The sequence below is a fragment of the Pituophis catenifer genome, unplaced genomic scaffold, assembly GCF_029215685.1.
Source record: "Pituophis catenifer annectens isolate HBS135680 unplaced genomic scaffold, rPitCat1.0.hap2 SCAF_8, whole genome shotgun sequence".
NCBI classification, from domain to species: domain Eukaryota; kingdom Metazoa; phylum Chordata; class Lepidosauria; order Squamata; family Colubridae; genus Pituophis; species Pituophis catenifer.
Window position 1 is genome coordinate 4,020,357 of NW_027256888.1, and position 27,978 is coordinate 4,048,334.

At 41.0% G+C, this 27,978-nt stretch overlaps 1 protein-coding gene across 6 annotated transcripts in view; it reads left to right on the plus strand.

The window, feature by feature from the left end:
- The first annotated feature begins 2,232 nt into the window (after positions 1 to 2,232).
- The window catches only part of APBB2 (amyloid beta precursor protein binding family B member 2), a 107,360-nt gene continuing 81,614 nt past the window's right edge, over positions 2,233 to 27,978 (plus strand). For all 6 annotated transcript variants that reach the window (XM_070948901.1, XM_070948903.1, XM_070948904.1 and 3 more), the window contains exon 1: positions 2,233 to 2,410. The gene's annotated coding sequence lies outside the window, so the exon portion shown is untranslated. The remainder of the gene's footprint in view (positions 2,411 to 27,978) is intronic.

Genomic DNA, 27,978 nt, shown 5'->3' on the forward strand with positions numbered 1-27,978 from the left:
TGGCCCTGCCCCCATCTATCCTCTGCCTCCCGAGTCCCAGCTGATTGGGAGGAAATGGGGATTTTGCAGTAACCTTCCCCTGGAGTAGTGGGAATGGAGATTTTACAGTATTCTTCCCCTGCCACGCCCACCAAGCCACGCCTACCAAGCCACACCCACAGAACCGGTAGTAAAAATTTTTGAAACCCGCCACTGCCCATGGCTAAGAAATCCATAACTCCTCCGATAAGAATTATAAAGAGCCTTGGTAGTACAGTGGTCTAAGGCACCCTGTTATTAAGCTGGTTATTAAGACCAGCTGCCTGCAATTACTGCAGGTTCGAATCTCGCCAAGGCTCAAGGTTGACTCAGCCTTCCATCCTTTCTAAGGTAGGTAAATTGAGGACCCAGTTTGTGGGGGCAATGAGCTGACTTTGTATAAAATATACAAAAGTATGAAGGCTATTGCTTAACGCATTGTAAGCCGCCCTGAGTCTCCGGAGAAGGGCGGCATATAAATCAAATTAAAAATTAAAAAAATAAAATAAAGAGAATATATACACCAACAATATATAAAAATCTATATGTACTCAATTCCGACAACAGTTCTTCATATATTTTAGCCTCCAGCCACCTAATTACCTTTGTTGCTCTTCTCTGCACTCTTTCTAGAGTCTCCACATCTTTTTTTTAATAGTGTGACCAGAACTGGATGCAATATTCCAAGTGTGCATGCCTTAACTAAGGCTTTTTAAAGCGGTAGTAGAATTTTTTGAATGATAATCCTAAAAAACGTTTGGTCCAGCATCAACTGGAGGTGTTCTTTTGTGCAAATGTTAGTAGATGGTCTTCGTGCGAAGAGCAGCTGGCCGAAGCTAACCACAGGCACGGTCAGATCGTTGGCCGGCGTCTACTGGCCAGCTGGGTTCCGGCGTGCATGCTGGTCTTCGCGTGAAGACCAGCTGGCTGAAGCTGACTGCAGGCGTGAAGATCAGCTGGCTTGCATGCATGTGCGCGCTGGAACCCAGAAGAAAGCAGCTGGACAGTGTGCATGTGCGCAATGGAACCCGGAAAAGCAGCTGGTGACGGCACGCATGCCTACAGAGAGGGCTCTGCGTGCCACCTCTGGCCATAGGTTTGCTATCATGGGTATAGACCAGGGGTGAAATGCTCCCGGTTCGGACCGAATCGCCCGATCCGGTAGCAATGGGTGGTTCGGAGAACCGGTAGCAAAAATCCCTGCCCACCCCCCACCCTCCCGATGACCAGCTGAGCCGCGCGATCATCAGAGGCTTTTTTTTTTTACTTTTAAAAACATTTTTAAATACAAAATACAAAGTTAAAAAAAAAAGCCTCTGATGATCGCGCGCCTCAGCTGGGATCGTCAGAGGCTTTTAAAAGCATTTTTTTAAACAACCTCTTTGGCCGAAGAGATTGTAGAAAAAAAAATGCCTTTAAAAGCCTCTGGCGATCCCAGCTGAGTTGCCTGATCGTCAGAGGCTTTTAAAAGTATTTTTTCTACAACCTCTTTGTCCGAAGAGGTTGTAAAAAAATGCTTTCAAAAGACTCTGACGATCCCAACTGAGTTGCCTGATCGTCAGAGGCTTTTTTTTTCTTTTAAATGCCTCTGACGATCAGGCAACTCAGCTCGGATCGTCAGAGGCTTTTAAAAGAAAAAAAAGTCTCTGACGATCAGGCAACTCAGCTGGGATCTTTGACAATCCCATCTGAGCTGCACGATCATCAGAGGCTTTTTTTTTTAAAAGCATTTTTTCGGCCGAAGAGGTTGTAGAAAAAAATGCTTTTAAAAGGTTAAAAAAAAAGCCTCTGATGATTGTGCGGCTCAGCTGGGCATGGGGGGGGGGCAGGGATTTTTGCTACCGGTTCTCCGAACCACTCGCCTTCATCGCTACCGGATCGGGCGATCCGGTCCGAACCGGGAGCATTTCACCCCGGGGAGTTTCCTTTTCCGATATATAAGAAAACAACTTATAGAGTCAGGACTGCAGCCCCATCCTTTTTCGCTGCAATTTTTCACCTCCCTTTCTTCTGCTCCTCTGGTCTTCAGAAAAAACGCTGGCTCGGGTAAAACAGCTGATCTGCATCTCGGGCTCTTGCCAGCGCAGAGGGGACGAGCTGTGAGAGGTTTTGCTGAGCCGCTTCTATTTTGGGTTTCCCAAATTCCAGCCCCCTTGGCTGGCTTGCTTGCTTGTTTTGGCATCCGCCGCTCTGCACACTTCCTCTCTTGCTGGCCTCGGATACGGATACCGCTAGCTTGATGTGAGGCCGACAGTCTGTGCCGGGTTTTGCCGGAGGGAGAAATGCATCAAGGGATTCGGATGGAGGAAGTCTGTAGGTTTTCAAGGAATCTTTGGAGACCGGATGGAAGTCAAGCCGTGAGTGTAGCTGTTCTTTGACATGCAAGATTGGGGTAAGCTGAAAAAATGAACAACAGACCCAAAACTGGGGGCTGGAGGGCATCTGCTTCCTTCTGCATGCAGGGGAGATTTTACTGCTCAATTAATTATATCTATATCTGGATCTAATCTCTGTATCTATCTCTATCTCTATATATCTGTCTAATCTCTATATTTCTATCTATATAGCTGGCTTTCTATCTATCTATATCTGGCTTTTATTTATCTGGCTATATCTATCTTATCTATCTATATCATCTGGCTATCTATCTGGCTTTCTATCTATTTATCTGGCTTTATCTATCTATCTATCTATATCTATCTATCTATCTATCTATCTATATCTATCTATCTATCTATCTATCTATCTATCTATCTATCTATCTATCTATCTATCTATCTATCTATGGCTTTCTATCTATCTGGCTTTCTATCTATCTATCTATCTGGTGTTCTTTCTATCTCTCTGGCTTTCTTTCTATCTATCTATCTCTATCTATCTATATTATCTGGCTATCTATCTGGCTTTCTATCTATTTATCTGGCTTTATCTATCTATCTATCTATATCTATCTATCTATCTATCTATCTATCTATCTCTATCTATCTATCTATCTATCTATCTATCTATCTATCTATGGCTTTCTATCTATCTGGCTTTCTATCTATCTATCTATCTGGTGTTCTTTCTATCTCTCTGGCTTTCTTTCTATCTATCTATCTCTATCTATCTATATCATCTGGCTATCTGGCTTTCTATCTATTTATCTGGCTATATCTATCTTATCTATCTATCTATCTATCTATCTGGCTTTCTATCTATCAATCAATCTATCTCTCTGGCTTTCTATCTATATATCTATATCTATCTATCTATCTATCTATCTATCTATCTATCTATCGCTTTCTATCTGTCTGTCTGTCTGTCTGTCTATCTGCCTTTCTTTCCATCTATCTGCCTTTCTTTCTCTCTCTCTCTATCTGACTATATCTACCTACCTACCTACCTATCTGGCTATCTATCTATCAATCAATCTATCTATCTATCTGGTGTTCTTTCTATCTCTCTGGCTTTCTTTCTATCTATATCTATCTGTCTATATTTATCTATCTATCTATCTATCTATCTATCTATCTATCTATCTATCTATCTATCTGGCTTTCTATCTATCAATCAATCAATCTATCTATCTGGTGTTCTTTCTATCTCTCTGGCTTTCTTTCTTTATCTGTATCTCTCTCTCTCTCTCTCTCTCTCTCTATCTATCTATCTATCTATCTGGCTTTCTTTCCATCTATCTAGCTTTCTCTCTATCTGACTAACTATCTATCTATCTATCTATCTATCTATCTATCTATCTATCTATCTATCTATCTATCTGTCTGTCTATCTATTTATCTATCTACCTACCTACCTACCTACCTACCATTATATATATATATATAATTTTATTGATATTATCAAAATATAAAAAAGCAAAAATAAAGACATCATCTAATATTTTCTGCATATGGGGGATTTTTTTAAATGCTCAAATTTTATATATATTTTATTGAGATTATCAACATAGAAAATAGAAGCGAAAAACAATGATAGCGTTTTCTTCTCCATGCCGGGAAGTTCTCATGGCTCTATTTTATGTTTGTCTTGTGTTTTCATTTTACGGAGATGATCAAAATGCAAATTTAAAAGCAAAAATAAAGACAGTCAGAATGGAAAAATGGCAAAATAAAGATAGCTGGGGGATGGAGTGTAAAAGGGAAAATGGGGGGGGGGGGAAAGAGAGAAAAAGTTAACTTCCAAAGCTTTTCGGTGCTGTGGGAAAAAACTAATGAAATTACAGCCTCAAGTTTTTATTTTTGCATACTTGGTATATACTAGCCATAACTATAGTATAACTGTACATCTGCAAATCCCAAAGTCAAAAATTTCTTTTTTTTTTTCCTGACTTGACTCCAAAATCTAGATGGGTTTCTAAGTAAAAATTAAAGTTGGATGGATTCTTCTCTTGGATTAAAAGAGTCCAATTCTTGGATGGTTAGTTTGGCCGTCTCTGCTAGCTCCAGCTCTTCTCCCATCCTGGGAATTACTTTGCTTTTCGATTGTTGCGTATATAGAATTCTTGCTGTCTTAATATCTGTTTAATTAGCTTCCTATTTGTTTTATAACGTTCTAAAAAATATTCTAAAAAATTAAGAAATAAATAAACGTACAACAGCTAAGTTCCAGATTTCTTTTTTCAAGGTCCAGCCTTCAGTTTGATATTCGTTTTAAAGTTTTATACTCATTTTTATATTTCAGTTCTTCTCGCTGTCTTATTCATTTTAAGAATCTCGCTCGCCTTAAAATTTTGCCCCTTCATTTTATTTTATTTTTACAGCAACGCCGTACAAGTAACTTTTCAGAATTTGTTTCACTGTTCGGATTGTCTTCTCCCTGACTTAAAAGGGAGACCTACAAACGTTCAAAACAAATAGACAAAATTTGGTGGAATGTAATTTCAATTAAAAAAAAGAAGGGAATTAGCCACTAAAGAACGCAAGATAAATTGTAGCCCCAGGAGAAGTTTTTTTAAAAAAGGCACCTTTGAAGAAAAGCAAATGAAAGGTTATCTGTTTTTTATAGAAGTGCATTTTTTAAAATATCGGCAGTCCAGATTTAGGGGTTGGTTGGTCCTGCAACATTTCTGGCTGCCAGAATCCTTCTTAAATGATAAGCAATTCGGTGATGAAAGCACCTTTAATATATATATATATATATTTCTTTTTCTTTCTTTTTCGTAGGCTTTTATGTGCATATTCTTTCTAGCCAGACGGCAAAAAGCAGGGGGAACTTGGGGGGGTCATGCGTGCATGCGTGGGGGAATTGTGTGCATATGTGCAGGGGATGGGCCGTATTAAATTATGGGTGTCGGCATTCATGCACCCCCCCCTTGGACCCCCCCCTCTTTTGGCACGCGACGGCAAAAAGGTTAGCCATCACTGTCTTATACAATCACTGTGTTTTTAACGCTGTGTGCAAGGCGCGCGTAAGCACGAACCTATCCCGCCCTATACAATTGCTGTGTTTCTGACATAGTGTGCATCTGCGCAAGATGCGCACCAGGGGTGGGTTCTACTTACCTTTATTACCAGTTCGCAACAGGAGCTTCTGTGCATGCCGCCCTGAGTCTCCGGAGAAAGGCGGCATATAAATTGAACTAAATAAATAAATGCGCAGGTCATCAATTATGACGTCTGGGCAGATGGGTGGAGCCCTCCTGCTGCTTTTACTACCGGTTCGCAAGAACCGGACAGAACCGCGAGCAACCCACCAATCGTGCGGGCTCTCACATTTTCAATTCTGGGCGAACCAGTTGTTAAATTATGTGAAACCCTCCTCTCACCGTGCCACTAACTTAACAACTGCAGTGATTCACTTAACAGCTGTGGCAGAAAAAGGTTGTAAAATGGGGATGGGGCAACTCACTTAACAACCGTCTCGCTTAGCAACAGAAATATTAGGCTCAATTGTGGTCGTAAGTCGAGGACTACCTGTATGGACTCACACAAGAATGCCGTGATTTGCTCTTGAGGGACCGAACAAACCATCGTCAAAGTCACTAACTCGGATGTGTTTGTGGCACTCACCTGTGTGGCTTCATGGCCACATAACATTGAATCTAAGAGGAAAAGATGTTGAGACTCTAGAAAGAGTGAGAAGAGCAACCAAGATGATGAGGGGACTGGAGGCTAAAACATACAAAGAACGGTTGCAGGAACTGGGCATGATTAGTCTAGTGAAGAGAAGGACCAGGGGAGACATGAGACCAGTCTTCCAATATTTGAGGGGCTGCCACAGAGAGGAAGAAGGAGGCCAAGCTGTTTTCCAAAGCACCTGAAGGCCAGAAGAAGGAGTAATGGATGGAAACTGATCAAGGACTTAGAAATAAGGAGAAATTTCCTGACGGGGAGAACAATCAACCCATGGAACAGAAGTTGCCTTCAGAAGTTGTGGGAGCTTCATCACTGGAGGCTTTCAAGAAGAGACTGGGCTGCCCTCTGTCAGAAATGGTGTAGGGTCTCCTGCTTGGAGGGGTGGTTGGACTAGATGACCTACAAGGTCCCTTCCAATTCTGTTCATCCGTTAACTGGGGAAATTATAACCCCAAGGATGGCTCTTCCTTAACTTTAGGGGGTTAGTTTATTTGCCTCCGTTAAACGGAGCTGAAAAAGGAACTGCTCTTTTGATGCGCCATAGAATTGGCCGGGCAGGCGAGTCACTTTTTGAGATTTTGCACGCGATTAAACCAGGATAAAAGCCCAGCGCAGCTTCTTAACAACCGTCAAGTAGAAACAGAGACATCGGCCATTGGGCTCTGCTGGCTCTTTTGTTGGCGGATTAGAATTTGAACAGAATGAGCCGAATGTGTTAACGGGATTGAGCTTCGCGGAGCAGCCAAGCAAGATCTATGGGTCCGGTTGGAACTGGATTGACAGGAGCCCTTCTCTAGGGCAGAATTGCTCAAGCATGACCTTCAGACGTGGGTAGACTTCAACGCCCAGAATTCCCTAGCCGACATGCTTCCGGGTTTTTTTATTATTGTTATTATTATTATTATAGGTTGACTCAGCCTTCCATCCTTCCGAGGTGGGTAAAATGAGGACCCAGATTGTTGGGGGCAAGAGGCTGACTCCGTAAACTGCTTAGAGAGGGCTGCAAAGCACTGCAAAGCGGTATAAAAGTCTAAATGCTATTGCTATGCTATTATTATTATTATTATTATTATTATTATTATTATTATTATTACTATTATTTCATTTGGTTGCCTTCCTCAATTCATTAGTGCGTTGTTCAGGTTTTGAGGGGGACGAGGAGGCGGAGAAAAAAGGAATAGGTGAAAGAAGAGGAACAGGAGGAAAGAGAAGAAGAAAAGGAGGAGGAGGAGAAAGAGAGGAAGAGAGGAAAAAGAGGAACAGGAGGAAGACGAGGAAGAAGGAGAAGAAGAAAAGAAAGGAGAAGAGAGAAATAGGAGGAGGAGAGAAGGAAAAAGAGGAGGAGGAGGAAAGAAGGAAAGGGAGTAGAAGGAAGAAGGAGAAGGAGGAGAGGAAAAGGGAGAAGGAAGAGGAGGAGGAGGAGAAAAAAGGAAAAAGTAGAAGAGGAGAAAGAAGAGGAAGAAGACGGAGAAGGAGAAGAAGAAAAGAAAGGAGAGAAGTAGAGAGGAGGAGAGGAGGAAAAAGGAACAGGAGAAAGAAGAGGAGGAAGGAGAAGAAAAAGAAGAAGGAGAAGGAGAAAAGGAAGAGGTGGAGGAGGGGAAGAAAGGAAAAAGGAGAAGAGGAGAAAGAGGAAGAAGAGGAGGAAGAAGGAGAAGACAGGAAGGAAGGAAGAAGAAGGGAGAAAGAAGAAGGGAAAAGAAGGAGAATGAGAAGGACTGGGGAGACATGATACCGTGTTTCCCCGAAAATAAGACCCTGTCTTATATTTTTTTTGAACCCCAAAATAAGCGCTTGGCCTTATTTTTGGGGAGGTCTTATTATTTTGGGGCGCGTGAAGCAAGACGGAGCTCCTCTTGCCATCTTACCTGATTTCCAGCTCTGCGTTTAAATATTTTCGGGGGGGAGGGCTTATTTTAGCGCATGCACTCAAAAGCCCGATTGGGCTTATTATCAGGGGAGGTCTTATTTTCGGGGAAACAGGGTAGCAGTCTTCCAGTATTTGAGGGGCTGCCCCAGAGAGGAAGGGGGGTTAACCTATTCTCCAAAACACCCGAAGACCAAATAAGGAATAATGGATGGAAACGGATCAAGGAGAGATTCAACCTGGAAAGAAGTAATTTAAAATTCACTTGGCCGATTAAAAATGTATTATTCTTAAGGAAGCCCAATGCGTTTTGGCAAGACTTGAAACAAAAATCGGCTTCCAGATTATTTTACTTAGGAGCCCCAAGGAAATGTTTTCACATCCAATCCCTGAAGAATTGCACTTAAGGGAATTGTAACGGATGAAGCATTGTGGGCTGCCTGTCTTTACGACAGAAATATATGTAAAACGTTAGGAAAAATAAATATTAAGCCTATCAGCATCCTCGGATTATCAGGAATCCACGCAATTTGGAAGAAACAATTTAGGTAGTCCTCGATTTACGCCCCCAATCGAACCCAAAATTTCTGTCGTTAGGTGAGTCTTGCCCCATTTTAAGAGCCTTTCGTGCCTCCGTTGCTAAGTGAACCACTGCAGTTGTAAAGTCGGTAACCCGGTTGTTAAGTGAATCTGGCTTCCCCGTCAACATTGCTTGTCCGAAGGTCGCAAATGAGGACTGCGCGACTCCGGGACACTACGACCGTCATAAATACGAAATCAGTTTCCAAGAATCTGAATTTTAATTACGTGAGCGCGGGGATGCTGCAACGGTCGTAAGTGCGAATAACGGTCGTAAGTCACTTTTTTCAGTTCTGTTGTAAGTCTTAAGTAAATCTTTAGTAAATCTTTAGTAAATCTTCAGTAAATCTCACTTAAATAATTCTTAAATCACTAAGTGAATGTAAAGTCAAGGACTATCTGTATTACATACTTTGGTCAATCTGTTTCAGTAGATGAAGACCTAGAGGTGGCAAGATTACACACCCTCTACTACTGGTATTAAAATAGATATCCTCAAACGATCTCCAGAGGGTGCGTTCAAGCAGAAACGGTCCATTTCATAAAATTAGGGTAAACTCTTTTGAAAGGTTCCTGCTATTAGTTTGCTTCAGCGAAAACGAGGGGATTATTAGTGTCTTTACAGCAAGTCAAACGAAGAGTGATTTTGGTGAGTGACAGCCGTAACCTCTAGAGTGACATTGCATTACTCCGGGAGTTGCAAAAGGATGAATATGTCAAAAGATGATAAAATGCATCGTGTCAGGTTCCATCTTTCCACTTGGATTTAGCAGGCCCGGGGTTGCTAGGCAATGGCTAATGATTGGGTTAATAATAATAATAATAATAATAATAATAATAATAATAATAATAATGATGATGATGATGATGATGATGATGATGATGATGATGATGATGATGATGTATTTCTTGATAAATAATGCCGTCGGCTTGATATTGCTCAGTGACTGTGGACTCTGCCTTCTCTGAGGATTAAAGGCCACGTAAACTCGTGTGGCGGGTGGAAGCCGCTAAACAAGCAGCTGGCGGGAATATTTGGTGCGTCAAATGTGTTTCGCAGATAAATAGATACCGCTAGAAGAGAGTATTTGTAGGTCAAATCACTGCTTGTTAACTGAATCGTGGGGTCATTAAGCAAATCCATGCCAGCTGGGGAATTCTGAGAGTTGAAGTCCGCAGGTCAAGTTGCCAGGGATTAAACAGTAATGGAGTTGGAAGGGGTCTTGGAGGTCATCTAGTCCAACCTCCTGCTATACTAATACCAATGCCAATACTATTCTAATACTATACTATACTAGATACTATACTTACATTATACTATATATTAATACTAATACTAATCTATACTGATACTAATATTAATACTATGCTAATACTATACCATACTCTGTATTATACTCTATACTTATACTATATACTAATACTAATACTAATCTATACTACACTTATACTATACTGTATACTAATACTATACTTATACTAATCTATACTAATACTATTACTAATATCAATACCAATACTGATAACAATACTATACTTACTATACTAGATACTATACTAGGTACTATACTTATACTATATATTAATACTAATACTAATCTATACTGATACTAATACTAATACTAATACCAATATTATACTATACTAATACTATACTATACTCTATATTATACTATATACTTATACTATATACTAATACTAATACTAATCTATACTGATACTGATACTAATGCTAATACCAATACTATACTATGCTAATACTATACTATATATATTATACTATATACTTATACTATATACTAAAACTAATCTATACTACACTTATACTATACTATATACTAATACTATACTTATACTAATCTATACTAATACTATTACTAATATCAATACCAATAGTAATACCAATACTATACTTACTATACTATACTAGATACTATACTAGGTACTATACTTATACTATACTATATATTAATACTAATACTAATCCATACTGATACTAATACTAATACTAATACCAATATTATACTATACTAATACTATACTATACCTATATTATACTATATACTTATACTATATACTAATACTAATACTAATCTATACTACACTTATACTATACTAATACTATACTTATACTAATCTATACTAATACTATTACTAATATCAATACCAATACTAATACCAATACTATACTTATTATACTATACTAGATACTATACTAGGCACTATACTTATACTATACTATATATTAATACTAATACTAATCCATACTGATACTAATACTAATACTAATACCAATATTATACTATACTAATACTATACTATACCTATATTATACTATATACTTATACTATATACTAATACTAATACTAATCTATACTACACTTATACTATACTAATACTATACTTATACTAATCTATACTAATACTATTACTAATATCAATACCAATACTAATACCAATACTATACTTATTATACTATACTAGATACTATACTAGGCACTATACTTATACTATACTATATATTAATACTAATACTGATCTATACTATACTAATAGTATACTATATACCAATACTAATACTAATATTAATCGATATTAATAGTGATACTAATACTAATACCAATACTAATACCAATACTATACTAGATACTATACTATACTAGATACTACTATACTAGATACTATACTTATGCTATACATTAATACTAATACTTATCTATACTATACTTATACTATACTATATACTAATACTATACTAATACTAATCTATACTAATACTGATACGAATACTAATATTATACTATATACCATACTAATACTATACTAGACCTATACTATTCCTGACAAATTACGCGTCCTCCTTTTTTCCCCTTTTCTGCATGGATCCCTTTGGTTTTTCTGCTTAGCAGAGGGATCTTCGATTGAATCGGATTTGATCGTGATCGATTGGGAACACATACCCCCCCCCGTGTGTTAGAAGGGCCTCCCCTTGACAAAACGCGTCCGTGTGACGCTGCAGTGGTTTATGTCGGTGCGGCTGGCTTGTGAGTAAGGTGTGTTGAGCATCCTGGCTATTTGTTTCCAGAGATATCTGATCGGCCCCTCAGACCCATCATGCTTTCCATGAGCCGTTGTAGGAACAATATGGCACTGACTTGCACAAAGGAAAGAGACGGAGTGGGAGGAACAACGTGGCCTATTGATCACAGTGAATTGTTCAAACAGTGCAGTTTTTTTCCCCTTCGTCTGGCAGGCCTTGAAATCCAAATTCTCTTAACTTTCCTTTGAACTCCGAGGCCAAGATTGTGGGGCTGGTTCAGAAGGGGTGGGGAAGGGGGAAAAAAAGAGATATTTTGCTCTAGAAATACTAATTATAGAGTATTTGCTCTATAAATGCTGTAAAAACAAATTAGTATTTGTTACTAACTTACTATAGTAATTAACTTACTATAAATACTAAGTTAGTAACATAGTTGTAAACTGAATCTGGCTTCCCCATTGACAATCGTAGCCCTCGATGTACGACCACAATTAAGCCCCAAATTTATGTTGCTGAGCGAGATATTTGTTAAGTGAGTTTTGCTCCCTTTTGTGACCATTCTTGGTGCAGTTACTAAGTGAATCCCTGCAGTTCTTCAGTTAGTGATGTGGTTGTTAAGTGAATCTGGCTTCTCCATTGGCTATGCGGGTCAGAAGGAGATTGCAGAGTCCCCGCGGGACACCGCAACCGGCATAAATACGAGTCAGTTGCCAAGCCTCCAACTTTTGATCGTGTAACCATGGGGGTGCTGCAATGGTCATAAGTGTGAAACACGGCCATAAGTCACTTTATTCAATGCCCTTGCAGCTTTGAATGGCCACTGGGAGAACTATTGTACGTCAAAGCATTTTAAATTTTGCATTTTAAATTCCTCTTTATATAATAATAAACCAAATTGCTTCTTTAGATTTTATCTCATTTTCCTCAAATATTTTATCAAAAATACGTAAATGTAATCCACCTTAATCATTTCTATTAAAACAATAAACCAAAACATTTTATGCCATACATTTTCTTAAATCTTATTCCAAATAATACACTCCAACATCTTAATAAAAATCAATTACTTGTAGATAGATAGATAGAGATAGTAGAAGATAAATAGATAGATAGATAGATAGATAATTGATAGATAGATAGATGATAGATAGATAGAGATAGATAGAAGATAGATAGATAGATAGATAGATAGATAGATAGATGATTGATAGATAGATAGATAGATAGATAGATAGATAGATAGATAGATAGATAGATAGATAGATAGAGATAGATAGATAGATAGAAGATAGATAGAAGATAGATAGAGGATAGATAGATAGAAGATAAATAGATAAATAGATAGAGGATAGATAGATAGAAAATAAATAGATAAATAGATAGATGATAGATAGATAGATAGATAGATAGATAGATAGATAGATAGATAGAGATAGAAGATAGATAGAAGATAGATAGATGATTGATAGATAGATGATAGATAGATAGATAGATAGATAGATAGATAGATAGATAGATAGATATAGATGGATGGATGGATAGATAGAGATAGATAGATAGATAGATAGAGATGGATAGATAGAGAGAGATAGATAGATAGATAGATAGATGGATGGATAGATGATAGATGATAGATAGATAGATAGATAGATAGATAGATAGATAGATAGATAGATAGATGATAGATAGATAGATAGAGATAGATGGATAGATAGAGATAGATAGATAGATAGATAGATAGATAGATAGATAGATAGAGATGGATAGATAGAGATAGATAGATAGATAGATAGATAGATAGATAGATGATAGATAGATAGAGATAGATGGATAGATAGAGATAGATAGATAGATAGATAGATAGATAGATAGATAGAGATGGATAGATAGAGATAGATAGATAGATAGATAGATAGATAGATAGATAGATAGAGATGGATAGATAGAGAGAGATAGATAGATAGATAGATAGATGGATGGATAGATGATAGATGATAGATAGATAGATAGATAGATAGATAGATAGATAGATAGATGATAGATAGATAGATAGAGATAGATGGATAGATAGAGATAGATAGATAGATAGATAGATAGATAGATAGATAGAGATGGATAGATAGAGATAGATAGATAGATAGATAGATAGATAGATGATAGATAGATAGAGATAGATGGATAGATAGAGATAGATAGATAGATAGATAGATAGATAGATAGATAGATAGAGATGGATAGATAGAGATAGATAGATAGATAGATAGATAGATAGATAGATAGATAGATAGATAGATACCGTGTTTCCCTGAAAATAAGACCCTGTCCTATATTTTTTTGAACTCTGAAATAAGTGCTTGGACTTATTTTTGGGGAGGTCTTATTATTTGGGAGTGCATTTCCCCCCTTTCATTCAATAATTTCTGGCTCATCCTCCTGCAAGAGTCATCTTTTTCATGACCGATTATTATTATTTATTTATTTTGATTTTTCTGCTTATTTCTCCAAGCATTGCATTCATTTCTGGCCTAATTGGAAACCGTTTTCCTTGAGATATTTTATCATTTCCTGTTTGGTTTTCTGGACTCGAGAGAGATGATCTTTATGCCTGGGGGGGAAAAAAAAACTATTCTCAGCCTTATGATTTGGGCGTCCTTCCCAAAAATCACATTTTCAAGGCTTCCTTTTACCTGCTTGCTTGCTGTGCCGTTGGTTCAAAATGTCACCGAGGAGGAGAACAAAGCAAGGCCAATAAGCATAAAAATATATATTTTCCCGTAGCCCTGGCTTATTGTAAAGAATAATAACTGGAAATAGGAGGTGTGCAAATAAAGGCTGGGGCTACAAATTTGTCATTTCCTGTCACAACAGCTGCTGAACAATAGCAGCTGTAGCCCCTTCTCACGGCTGGAAATCACAAATAAATAATTGTTTCCCCAGCCTAGGGTAGTTCTCAACTTACAACACTTCACTTAGTGTCTGTTCAAGAGAGAGAGAAGAGGAGAGAGAAAGGAGAGAAAAGAAAGAGAGAAAGAGAGGAGGAGGAGAGAGAAAGAAGAGAGAGAGAAAAGAAAGGTGAGAGAAGGAAGAGAGAGAGAAAAGAAAGTAAGAAAGAGAAGAGGAGAGAGAGAAAGAAGACAGAAGGAAGAGAAAAAGAGGAGAGAGAGAAAGAAGAGAGAAAAGAAAGGTGAGAAAGAGAGACAAAGAAGAGAAGGAAGAGAGAAAAGGGAAAGAGGAGGGAGAGAGAGAAGGAGGAGAGAGAAAAAGAGGCAAGAGAGGAGAGTGGAAGAGAGGGAAGAGAGAAAAGAAAGAGACAGAAGAGAGAAAGAGAAGGAAGAGAGAGAAAAAGAGGAAAGAGAGAGGAAAGGAAAAGAGAAAAGAAAGGAAAGGGAGAAGAGAGAGAAGAAGAGAGAAGGAAGAGAGAGAAAAGAAAGGAGAGAGAAGGAAGAGAGAAAAAGGAGAGAGAAGAGAGAAAGAAGAGAGAAAAGAAAGGGGAGAGAGAAAGAAGGAAGAAAGAAAGGTGAGAGAAGGAAGCGAGAGAAAAGAAAGAAGAGAGAAAGGAGAGAGAAAAGAAAGAGAGAGAAGAGAGAGAGAGGAGGGGGAAGGGAGGGAGGGAAGAGGGTCCTTCTAATTTTAATTGAAAGGTCTATCAAATGTTTAACTTTTTCCTCCGTTCACTGATAGCCTCAACCCGAGGGCAGGCCAAATTGTTGACAGCACAGCTTGGCACCAGCAAAACACATCTTAATTGTTTCGAATCAAGGGCTGGGCATGTTTATTTTTATAACGATTTCTGGGGAACGATTGTTTTCTTGTCTAAGACGGCCAAAATACACGGTGTGCCGTCAATATCTTCCAACGACATTTTAGGGTGGTTCGTTGGCCGACTTCTCAAAATTCTTTCATCGCTTTTTCTCTCTCCGCCATGTCGTGTTTCAAGATGTCAAAACAGCTTTTACGGCCTGGGTCAGTCTATCTATCCTCCAAAGTCCCCCATCCCCCATCAGAGGAATCGCAAAGTGCCAAGTGACATTTGGCACCTAATAAAAGATGCATTTTTTTTTTCCTTTTCTGCCCTTTGACATAACATTACCAACAGTTGGTTGCTGGAACTGGGTATGTCTGGTTTAATGAAAAGAAGGAGTAGGAGTGATATGATAGCAGTGTTTCAATATCTCAGGGGCTGCCCCATAAAAGAGGGAGTCAAGCTCTTCTCCAAAGCACCTGAAGGCAGGACAAGAAGCGACGGATGGAAACTAATCAAGGAGAGAAGCAACTTAGAACTAAGGAGAAACTTGCTGACAGTGAGAACAATTAATCAGTGGAACATCCTGCCACCAGAAGTTGTGAATGCTCCAAAACTGGAAGTTTTTAAGAAGAGATTGGATAACCATTTGTCTGAAGTGGTGTCGGGTTTCCTGCCTAAGCAGGGGGTTGGACTAGAAGACCTCCAAGGTCCCTTCCAACTCTGTTACTTCCAACTCTGTTATTCTATTGTCTGACACATCAGTCTAAACCAGATGTGTCCGACCTTGTCAACTTTAAAATGTTTGGACTTCAACTCCCAGAATCCCCTAGCCAGCCAACTTTCAGAATTCTCAGAATTGAAGTCCACAAGTCTTAAATTTGCCAAAGTTGGACACCTAGGTCTAAACAATGGGCAGTTTATAGACAATGATTAGAAATATATATAAATATATATATTTGTGTGTGTGTGTGTGTGTGTGTGTGTGTGTGTGTGTGTGTGTGTGTCTTTGGTTATTTGGGTTTTCTCCCACGTAAAATTGAAAGTATCTTGTCGACGTTTCGACGAAGCACGAAGCCGAAAACACCAGCCTGAAGATGACGAATGAGACTTCGTCGAAATGTCGCCAAGATACTTCCAATTTTACGCTGGAGAAAACCCGAATAACCAAAGACCTACATACAAACACCCGCGAAAACCTCAGAAAACAAATATATATATATGAGAGCCCTCAAGCACTGGTTGTTGGATTTAAGGTCAGAATGACCGTTAACATATGATAACATTTTCCATAAACAATATTAGTACTTTTATATAATGATGTAAATTAGGAAGAAAAGAGGACCAGAGTTGTATATGATGTTTGGGAAAAAAATACTATACTGACTTCCTTTTACAGTGAAATTAGGGTATAATCTTACTCCTTATAACAAATACAATACCGTGTTTCCCATCGGTGGGTTTCAAATTTTTTTTACAACCGGTTCTGTGGGTGTGGCTTGGTGGGTGTGGCAGGGGAAGGTTACTGCAAAATCCCCATTTCGTCCCGATCAGCTGGGACTCGGGAGGCAGAGAATAGATGGGGGCAGGGCCAGTCAGAATTTTTACTACCGGTTCTCCGAACTACTCAAAATTTCCGCTACCGGTTCGCCAGAACTGGTCAGAACCTACTGAAACCCACCTCTGGTGTTTCCACCAAAATAAAACTGGGTCTTATATTAATTTTTGCTCCAAAAGACACATTATGGCTTATTTCCGGTTAGGTCTTATTTTGGGGGGGAAATACAGTACTAAATGCCTCAGTCAGCTGACAATCTTAACTGGGGCTTATTTTTGGGGTGGGGCTTATATTAAAAATATCCCAAAAAATCATGCTAGGCCTTATTTTCAGGTTGGGCTTTATTTTCGGGGAAAAACAGGGTAGCAACTTTGCAGAGGTGAAAAACTGAAGTCAGACTTTATTTGTATTATTATTGGCCACAGAAGGGACATTAAAGCAAAGCCGTATCCATGCCTTGAGGTGATTGTTGAAATGAGATATCTTGCCATAATGAGGCTGGATGGAAGTGTTTATTTTGCAACCAGTTTTGGAGATTCCTGCTTTCTTGGATTCATCAACCGAAGGTTATTTTAGGCATGATTATAGAGTGGGTCTAATTCCCTGCTTGGTAGAGACAATTTCCGTCACTGGAATTCCTCTTCAGAATAGTCAGGTTAAAAGCACCCCTCTGAATAGTTGTTGTTGTTTGCACAGATTTGTGTTTTTTCCCTCCATTTTCTAGATATGCTGTTTACGTCTTTTTCTCACGAATGAAGGCGAATATACATGTCTCAGCATAATATTGCAGGATCCAATCTGGGTTGGGACCAGAATTGTCTTCTGTTTTGGTCCGCCAGCAGAGCTGGCAGCGGAGTCAGACAGTGAGGAGGCTGGGGAGGACAATGGGCTGGCCCTGGAGTCAGGGGAAGGCCCGGACGAGGGCTCTGCGTCGGAGGCAGATACGGGGCTAAGGCCATCTGGGGGAGCGATGCGCGGACTCCGGAGCCTCCAGAGGCGTATAGTAGAGAGGCAGACGAATAGGAGGAGCCTGTTCCTAGTGCACGCATGCGAAGAGCTGCCAGAAGGCAAGAGTAGCTAAAGCAAAAAAGACGACTTAGGAGTAAGGCCAGGAGATGATTGGCCCCACCCTAGAGTGGGTGGGGTCTTAACTAGAGTTTATTTTGGAGGTTGGGTTTATATTGGGCACACCTGTAAAAATCAAGCTAGGTCTTATTTTTGGGATAGGTCTTATTTTCAGAGAAACACGGAAGTATGTGAGAACGACAAGAGGGGAGGGCTACAATCAGCTTGATCCTCTGCAGAAAAATGGGAACATTTTAAAGGTCCGAGAAGGGACCCTCCCTAATTTTGACTTTATTTAGTCTTAGAAGACATTACTGAGACTTTGAATGTACACTAATCGGCATGCATGAAAATGACATTTTGTTGCATACAGCTCTTAAAAATTCATGTTTGCATTTTGAGTGGATATAATCCTTGTGACGTGAAATGGGTAAATTAGGACTGTCAGTTTTATTTTTGCTCTACCCAAGAAGACATAATTTCTCCTGAAATGACTTTTGCCCTTCTGCAATATTTATTTCTGTAGAATTGAAGTGATTTGGGCGTAAGGCTGACAGCATTGTCCCGACGCCAAAAGCTGCATATCTGAAATATTGTTTCTTTTGCTAGAAATAATAAAAAAAAAATATTTGAAATATGAAGCCTGCTGAATTTCCAGATGGAAAATCCTGCAATTGACCATTCAATGTCGCTCGGAATATTCCATTGATTTGTGCCGTTCATTCGAGATAGGTTTCAAAATTAAAAACAAAACCTTAAATGGAATTAAAAACCGCAGCAAGGCTGTGATTATTAAGGAAATGAATTTACGCGTAGTGCTGAGATACACTTTTTCATTTGGCCTGTGTGTTTTGCATAGTCTACGTCTAAGGTGTCATTTGGGAATAAATGGTATGACACTGCTGTGTCTCCTTGCTGTAATTGTCAATCCAACACTTTCCAAGATATCTCTATTATTATTATTTTTTTAAAAAAAGTATTCCTACAATCTCTCCTTAAATTAACTTTCAGGAGGACTTGTTATTTCTTTAAAGAGAGATTTTGGCGGTGACTGGCAGAGTAATTAAACTTTCCTTCAGGAAAAGGAATTTAGCGTGGATTTGGAGTTCGGGGGGCAAATTTTATTCCCGCTATGTTTTTCCCACGATGACTTTGAAGAAGCAGCGGAAACTGTTCCCTAAAAGGACCTCTGAGATTTTAGTCTTACATGCTCCATCCAAGCCTAACGGGAGATGTTTACCTCTGTTGTGAATAAGCTTGGAAGATGTTCAACAAATAGTTTTTTATGTTCAGCCTAGTTTTTTATGCCTGGGTCAGGGGAAAAAAAATGAACTGCGATCTCTTGAGTTTCATTGTTTAGTTGATCTAACAATACTGAGCTAATTTTCATGGCATCATGTGATATGACGGTGTCTTCAGAGAACACGAGTTGTCGTCCCAGCTCAGCTCCGCTGTGCATGCGCGCCCACCTCCCGCCAGCCAGCTAATTTTCAGGTCTCTGCCACGCATGTGGGAGACAGGGCATATGTGGGAGGCAGACACACATATGTATGAGGGGCAGGGGGACCATGTGTGGGGGTGGCATGTGCATGTGGGGGTGGGCAGGACGTGCGGGGGGGCACGCTCGCATTGCATTATGGGTTATAAGTGCAGGGAGGCCTAACTAGGCCCAAAATGGAGCATGGGGGGGTGCGGGGCGGCCCCCATGGTCCATTTTTGCTCCCAGGAGGCTGCAGGGAGGCCTCATAGGCCCACAACGGGGCACGGGGGGAGTGGGGGGAGTCGCGTGTGCATGGATGGGGCATGGGGAGGGGGGTCGCATGTGCATTGCATTATGGCAGTGATGAAATCCAAATTTTTTTACTACCGGTTCTGTGGGTGTGGCTTGGTGGGCATGGTGTGGCTTGGTGGGCATGGCAGGGGAAGGATACTGTAAAATCTCCATTCCCACCCTACTCTGGGGCCAGCCAGAGGTGGTATTTGCCGGTTCTCCGAACTACTCAAAATTTCCGCTACCGGTTCTCTGAACTGCTCAAAATTTCCGCTACCGGTTCTCCAGAACCTGTCAGAACCTGCTGGATTTCACCCCTGCATTATGGGGGATATAGACCCAAAATTTTATTAAATTTAGTTTTCCTCACTGTTAGGAAGTTTCTCCTTAATTCCAGGTTGCTTCTCTCTTTGATTAGTTAGTTTGTTGTTATGGATAACAATAGAAAACCTCTCCAGTTGGATGTTTTATTCTCATGCCATCTGCTGACGTTCATAAACAGGTCCAATAAATTTCTTTATTGCTCATGTATCTGGTTCAGAATGAACCCATTTAGATACCTGGACCAGACTCAGAAGCAAATTGTTTTGTGATGGAGATTAGTAGCTGAAATTTGTTCAGCTCTGGTTCACCTGTTTCACCAATAGGAAAATATGATATGAGAGAGAATAGAGGTCATAAGAGTCTCAGCAAAAACTAAGCTGGAGTGAATCACATATTGCATTTAACACTTAATTGATTCCTGACTGAGGCATTTATGCCCAAAATTAACTCTGGCCAACTCAAGCTGCAGCTCATTAACTCTCTGGTCTCCTTCAAGTAGAGTTATTAATTCAAGAAGAAGCTTGAATAGACATGTTCACATCTAGGAAGCCCTATTACAGATAGTCCTCGACGTACGACTGCAATTTAGTCCCACATTTCTGTTGCTAATGTAGACAGTTCAGTGGGTTTTGCCCCATTTTACCACCTTCTGTTGTGGCCCACCAGCGGCCTGCGCAGATCGTGGCTGATTCCGATGACGAGGAGGCTGGTGTGGAGTCGCGCCAGCAGCCTGCGCAGCTGGCGCTCACGTCGGACAGTGAGGAGCCTGAAGAGAATGTGGTACCAGAGGCAGAGACTCAGCCTGGGCCTTCAGAACCTCCAGAGGCTCCTTCAAGTGAAGAGAGCGAAGTGGAGGAGCCTCTCCTCAATGCTCGATCACGCAGGGCTGCCAAAAGGCAGGAGTGGCTACTCAGGAGGAGGAGGTCTCCTCGAGAGTAAGGTTTGAGGATAATTGGCCACTCCCTTAGCCTATTTAAGTCACATGCAGTTAGTAATTTCTTGCTGGAAACAACGTGTAATTATTACAGAGCATTTTTGAAGAGTGAGTGTCTTATCGTATCTTGTTTTCTGGGCTGGTTGCCAACCTTTGCTGGACTTTGTTTATTCTTGGTACGTTATAAATTTGATAAGGACCATTGGTGTGTGTCACAATCCTTGGGAATCTGGAGCTGGGACAGAACACCTTCCTTGCCACTGTTGTTCAGTGAATCTGGCTTCCTCATGGACTTTGCTTGTCTGAAAGTCGCAAAAGGTGATATTACAACCGTCATAAATATGAACCAGATGCCAAGCCTCTGAATCTTGATCACACGACCACAGGGTGTGCCGCAGAGGTCGTATCTTTGAAGAATGGTCATAAGTCACATTTTTCAGTGCTGTTAATGTAACTTTGAACCGGTCACTAAAGAAACGGTTGTACGTTGAGGACTATCTGTACACAAGATTTCTTAAAACTGGAACTATAACCATTTTAAAGGCTTCCAAGCATTCTCTTTTCCTTTGGAATGTGTGAATCGCATTCTTGGCCTTCCAAATCATAGCCATCCTGTGCAATCTGACCTGCTCTTCTCTACATATTTTCTAGTGTCTAAACATCTTCTTTTTCTCTTTTGAATTCTCCATTGGGTTTTGATTTTTCAACCATTCTTGTTGTGGCCCATCAGCGGCCTGTACAGTTAGTAGCTGATTCTGACAGCGAGGAGGCTGGTGTGGTGCTGCGCCAGCAGCCTGTGCAGCTGGCACTCGAGTCGGACAGTGAGGAGGCTGGAGAAGATGTGGTACCAAAGGCAGGGATTCAGCCAGGGCCTTCAGAACCTCCAAAAGCTCCCTTAAGTGAAGAGGACGAAGAGGAGGAGCCTCTTCTCGATGCATGAGCGCGCAGAGCTGCCAAAAGGCAAGAGTGGCTCCTCAGGAGGAGGTCTCCTCGAGAGTAAGGCTTGGGGCTAATTGGCCACTCCCCTAGCCTATTTAAGGAAGGACCACGACTGAGGCAATTTGCAGGAAACAACTTCGTTCACATCCCTTCGCGTCTTGATTCCAGAAACGTTTGATCCGGCTCTTGTTTCTCTCTTGTCAGTCTTCCTGCAAATTGCTTCTGGGCATTCTGCCAACCGCAGTAAGATTACGGTTATCTGAAATACTGTGCCTCAGAATTGAGTTTATTATTCTTTGGATTCTTGTCGGCTGTTAATGAAGGTAAATTAACAGCCCTTGTTCAGAAAAGACGGATTTAAATTGCACTTGTGTTCGAACAACTACTAACAAAGCTCATTAGTAGTCCTAAATTAGTAAACTAAGGTTTGTACGGACTTTGCGTGTGCTGCGTTCTTTGGGGCCCATAGCTGGGGCAGAACAATTCTGCAAGACGAGGCCTGTAATCCTCACCTCAGCTTTTAGCCACCGGGCATCTTGGACAATAAATAGCGCTTGTCTGAAGATTATAAAAACCGGGAATGTCTACAGCCCATCACGAAGGAAGGTTTCGATATCTTCTACTCTTTCCCGTCCTAAAACTCATTAAGGCTTTAAATCTTTGCTAAAGGGGAAAAGGTTAACGTTTTGTTTTCTTTCTTCTAAGTGGACCTTACGGCTGCTGGTGACCCTGTGTTCTCTGGCTCCTGCAGGCCAAATTCTCCACATAGTTGTCATTCCTAAATTCGGCTCGGCGCAAAATAGACAATCTTGTTGTGTATTGCAGACGGAGCGAGGTTTAGTATTGGTGCAAAAGACCAGCAGTGAATGTATTAGGCGTTTAGCGAGCCTTCAGTAGAAAGAGAATAATAGCGGTAGTCCTCGATTTACGACCATGGTTGAGCCTAAACTTTTTGTTTTTAAAGGTTTTTTTTAATTTTTTACACAAGCACACATACAAACATACAATGTTTTTTTTTTTCTGAACAGAGTATTTGGCCGGTTCCCAAATTTAAACAGTTTTTAGTCATTTCAACTAAATTACAATTTCTATGCTTCCTTTTTGCCATAATATTTATTCTCTCTATTTTTTTTTTGAACCAATATTACCCTTCATCCTAACCTCTAATCTTAGCCAAGTTTCAATTTTTCCCTTCTATTCTATATTGTACCCTTCAAATTTAAAATCTCACCTAATATGATTCCTAGTATTTCCTTATATTCCTTTATTATAATTACTGATGTTTTCCATTGTTATCTATTTCAATATCCATCACCTTAGTACAAATTAATTAATTATGTGGTGTTACAATCATTCGTTTGTTATAAGAATAATAAACCCAATTGTTTTATTGCATACATTTTCTTAAATAATACAATCCAACATCTTAATAAGTCAATTAGTTATATAACTATCTTTTTTTTTTTAATTTGATTTATATGCCGCCCTTCTCCGGAGACTCAGGGCGGCTTACAGTGCGTTAAGCAATAGCCTTCATTCTTTTGTATATTTATACAAAGTCAGCTTATTGCCCCCACAACTGGGTCCTCATTTAACCTACCTTAGAAAGGATGGAAGGCTGAGTCAACCTTTTCTCTTTAGATCGTAATCATAAACCCAATAACTTTCCCCATATACTTCTTTGTATAAATTCCAACAGTTCGAATCCCTACTGCCGCGCAACGGGATGAGCTCCCGTTACTTGTCCCAGCTTCTGCCAACCTAGCAGTTCGAAAGCACGTTAAAAAAAAGTAGAAAAATAGGGACCACCTTTGGTGGGAAGGGAACAGCGTTCCGTGCGCCTTTGGCGTTGAGTCATGCTGGCCACATGACCACGGAGACGTCTTTAGACAGCGCTGGCTCTTCAGCTTTGAAACGGAGATGAGCACCGTCCCCTAGAGTCGGGAACGACTAGCACATATGTGCGAGGGGAATATTTACATTTAACGACATCATTCTAGTAATAGGTGTTGGCTCACTCTCTGTTTATATTCAACAACTTAGTTGCTTTGTGGCAGACTGTTCATTATCCAACTAGGTAACATCATCAGTGCTAGTGAGGGTGTGGTTTGCTCCCTCTTTACATACAGTATTTCTCAACTTGGTTGCTTCCTTGCAGGTGTTTCCTTACCCCAACTGAGTAACATCAGTGCTAAGAAAGGACTGATCATTTCAAAACTGTATCATCGCCGTTCGCCGCAATAATGTTTGACTTCAACCGTTGACTCGTTTACTTCAATAGCGCTCGGACATGATTTCAGTTTGAGTTCTGGAAACGTGGATGATGCCAGCCAGGAAATGATTTCAGTTGTCAATTTTCAAGTGCAATCGGCCTTCCACAGAGGTGGGATTCACTTACTTTCCTACTGGTTTGCAAATGTGAGCGTACCCGCCACTTTCCGTGCATGCTCTTTGCTCACGTGCGCACCTTCCGCGCATGCACACGGTCTCCAAAATATGACATCATTACATCTGGGTGGGTGGGTGAGGCCTACCGCATTCGCTGCTACCGGTTTTCCCGAACCGGACAGAACCGGCTGAATCCCATCACTGGCTTTCTATCTGTCTGAATGGTTGATATTTTGTGCTACTTAAGAAGAGTCGGTGATGTAATTGCATTGGATTGATGATACGTCTTCCCTCTGCAGATGAATTGGCTTTCCATTAGCGTAACAGGCTGGCTAGCATTATTTCACATAGTCAAAATTTAATGCGGCTTTTAAAAACCGGACTCCCTTGGCCTGCTCAAGCAGGGTAAAATATATATTTGTCTTCTGTTTGCTCGTGTGTCTTTTATTTGTATTGGGTTTCCGGCACTCCAGCGCGCGTGTGCACGCACATCGACATACATGCGCATGTGTTCTGGTTTGGGCACTCAGTGCCAGAAAGGTTCACCATCTCTGGACTAGACACACCCAGTTCCTAAAACCATTCATCATATTTCTTCCATAACATCAATTTCTCCTTCAAAATGTGGCTTCGATCCCAAATGAAGCTCTTAGCAGCTGAGATTATCGTTATGGTTGGTCACACATACCAACCATAATTTTTTTTTTTTGGTATAAATATGGTATAAACCATGGTATAAACCATAAACACAGTCATCCAGATGTTTAGAATGGATTTGACGTTGTTATCCACCTATCGAGTCCTTCCTGAATATAAGAAAAATGAAAAACAGAGAAGTTGGCTGGCCAGCCAGTCAAACATGTAAACACACCACCCACGAACGCGTCTCTTAACGTAGTTTAACACATCCTCAAACATGTCCATGGTCTGCTTTAAAAGTCCTTCCTGTCGAGCCCAGCCATGGCTCGACACATGATCCCTGAGGGGGGACGAAACACGGGACGCCAGCACACACCACCTCAAGGACCGATGACTACTGAGAGGGGGGCTGGGCACCAGGTGTTTAGGCTGCACAGAAGTGGTGGTGCACCGGATGTTTAGGCTGCACAGAGGTAGTGGAGATAGTAACGATTCGCGGGGCAAGGGGAGGGCGAGCAGGGAACGACAATGGATCGGTGTCCTAGTAGCTGCGGTTCCTGGCATCGGCGGATGACGCGGTAGCACGGCGAGGAGAAGTCCTGGAATTTGCCGATCTCCCAATCAGCTGAGATGCGCTGCTGAGGGTGGGGCGGCATGTTCAAAAGGCGCTGAGAAGCAGAAGCTCTCAGAAGCTCTCAGCGCCGACTTTGTACACATCGTACTCGACTTTGACTGAGACCCGTTTGTAGCAGAATAAAAGATCACTGGCGAGGCAGAACAGTCTTGGTTTGGTGATTCATGGTTTGCTCGCGCACACGTGGTTTAGCAAGCCGAGACTTCCATTGTTTTATAACCATCCTGTTGAAGGAAGCTGATGCAACCTTGCATTTTCTTAACAACGTTCCTTCCTTCCTTCAAAAGGCATTTCCCTTTTGGAATTTTAACAGTAGCAGAATAATAAGTCTTACTGAGTAGACTTCAATCTAATTGTTTGGTATCAGGATTGATTTGTATCGTTTTAATGCTCCTAGTGATTAACAATTTATGCTTTACCTTTTTTTTTGTAAAGGTATAGCGGAGTATCCTTATTGTTATCCACTTAGAAAGTTGGGCAACTCTGGAAAAAACAAAGAAGCAGCCCGCGGTGCCTCTGCCAGCGAAAACAGAGCTTGGGAGGGCCGCGAACAGCCCTACCAGGCTCTGTTTTCGGCCGCGATGACCTGCAGTCTTCTGCCAGCAAAAGTGGAGCTCCGTTTTCGCTGGCAGAGGGCTGCAGGAGGCCGTTGCAGCTGAAAATGGGGCCTTGGGGGCGCATGCGCGGCCCACCCAAGCTCCGTTTTCACTGGCAGAGGGCTGCAGGTGGGCATCATGGCCGAAAATGGAGCTCTAGAGCCCGTTTTTGCTGGCAGAGCACTCGGGCCACCACAGATGCCCCAACACCAGTGACGTCAAGCTGGCCATGCCCACCCTGGCCATGCCCACCCCTGTCCCCGAGGTCAAACACAACTCTGATGTGGCGCTCAATGAAATCAAGTTTGACACTCCTGATCTAAGGCCTTCGAAATGCTAGAAGAGTAGCTAAATATCTGTTGACTCGGAAATGTAGGAGGAAAAGGCCTGGAATTAGAACTTTGAAATAAGAAACTTGTAGATGGGCTTGGTGCACCTCGTTAGGTAGAACTTCTACTACGTCGGGTCCGTTCTTGTCTGCAGTCAAGAAATGAGTGTCATAGGGTTGTGTCTGGAAAGCCAACATTTTCAGGTCTGTCTATGGAAAAAGTTACTCAGATGTTGTACAGCTGTGGCTTCCTTCCTTCCTTCCTTCCTTCCTTCCTTCCTTCCTTCCTTCCTTCCTTCCTTCCTCCCTCCCTCCCTCCCTCCCTCCCTCCTTCCTTCCTCCCTCCCTCCCTCCCTCCCTCCTTCCTTCCTTCCTTCCTTCCTTCCTCCCTCTCTCCCTCCCTTCCATTTTCCCTCTCCCTCCTTTCCTTTCTTCCATCTATCCATCCATTCATTTCCCCCCATCCCTCTATCTCTATCTATCTCTATCCATATCTATATATAATCTCTTCTATCTATATGGTCTATCAATCTAATATCTCTCTATGATCTATTTACCACTACCTACATACCTACGTATCCATATCATCTATATCTATATCATCTCTTCTATCTTTATGATCTATCTATCTATCCATCCATATCTATCCATCCATCCATATCTATCTTATCTATCATCTATCCATTCCTATCTCTCTCTCTCTCCATCCATCATCCATCCATCCATATCCATATCCATCCATATCTCTCTCTCTCTCTATCCATCCATCCATATCTATCCATATCTATCTAATCTATCTCTATCTATCTATCTATCTATCTATCTATCTATCATCCATCTATCTATCTAAGAATATATATGTATATGTATATAAAAGGGATGCGGTGGCTCAGTGGCTAAGACACTGACCTTGTTGATTGAAAGGTCGGCAGTTCAGCGGTTCGAATCCGCGTAACGGGGTGAGCTCCCGTGACTTGTCCCAGCTTCTGGCAACCTAGCAGTTCGAAAGCAGGTAAAAAAATGCAAGTAGAAAAATAGGGACCACCTTTGGTGGGAAGGGAACAGCGTTCCGTGCTCCTTTGGCATTGAGTCATGCCGGCCACATGACCACGGAGACGTCTTCGGACAGCGCTGGCTCTTTGACTTTGAAACAGAGAGGAGCACCGCCCCCTAGAGTCGGGAACGACTAGCACATATGTGCAAGGGGAACCTTTACCTTTTTATATGTATATATATAATTTTCATATTCCTTTTTCGGGCAGGGCTTGGAGCACTCAGCACTCTCTTTTCAAAGAGAGGTGTTTATAAGGATGTTACCAATTATACCAAGTGCTGTGGAAACTTGTCCACACCTTTGGGGAGAGGTGTGGATGGTGGAGAAATGATCAACACCGACAGTGTGAAAACAAGTCCCAGGCAGAGATTGTGGCTGCTGTTTACTCCGCCTTCTGCTCTTGTTAACTATGCAAAACAGCCCCGCTGGGA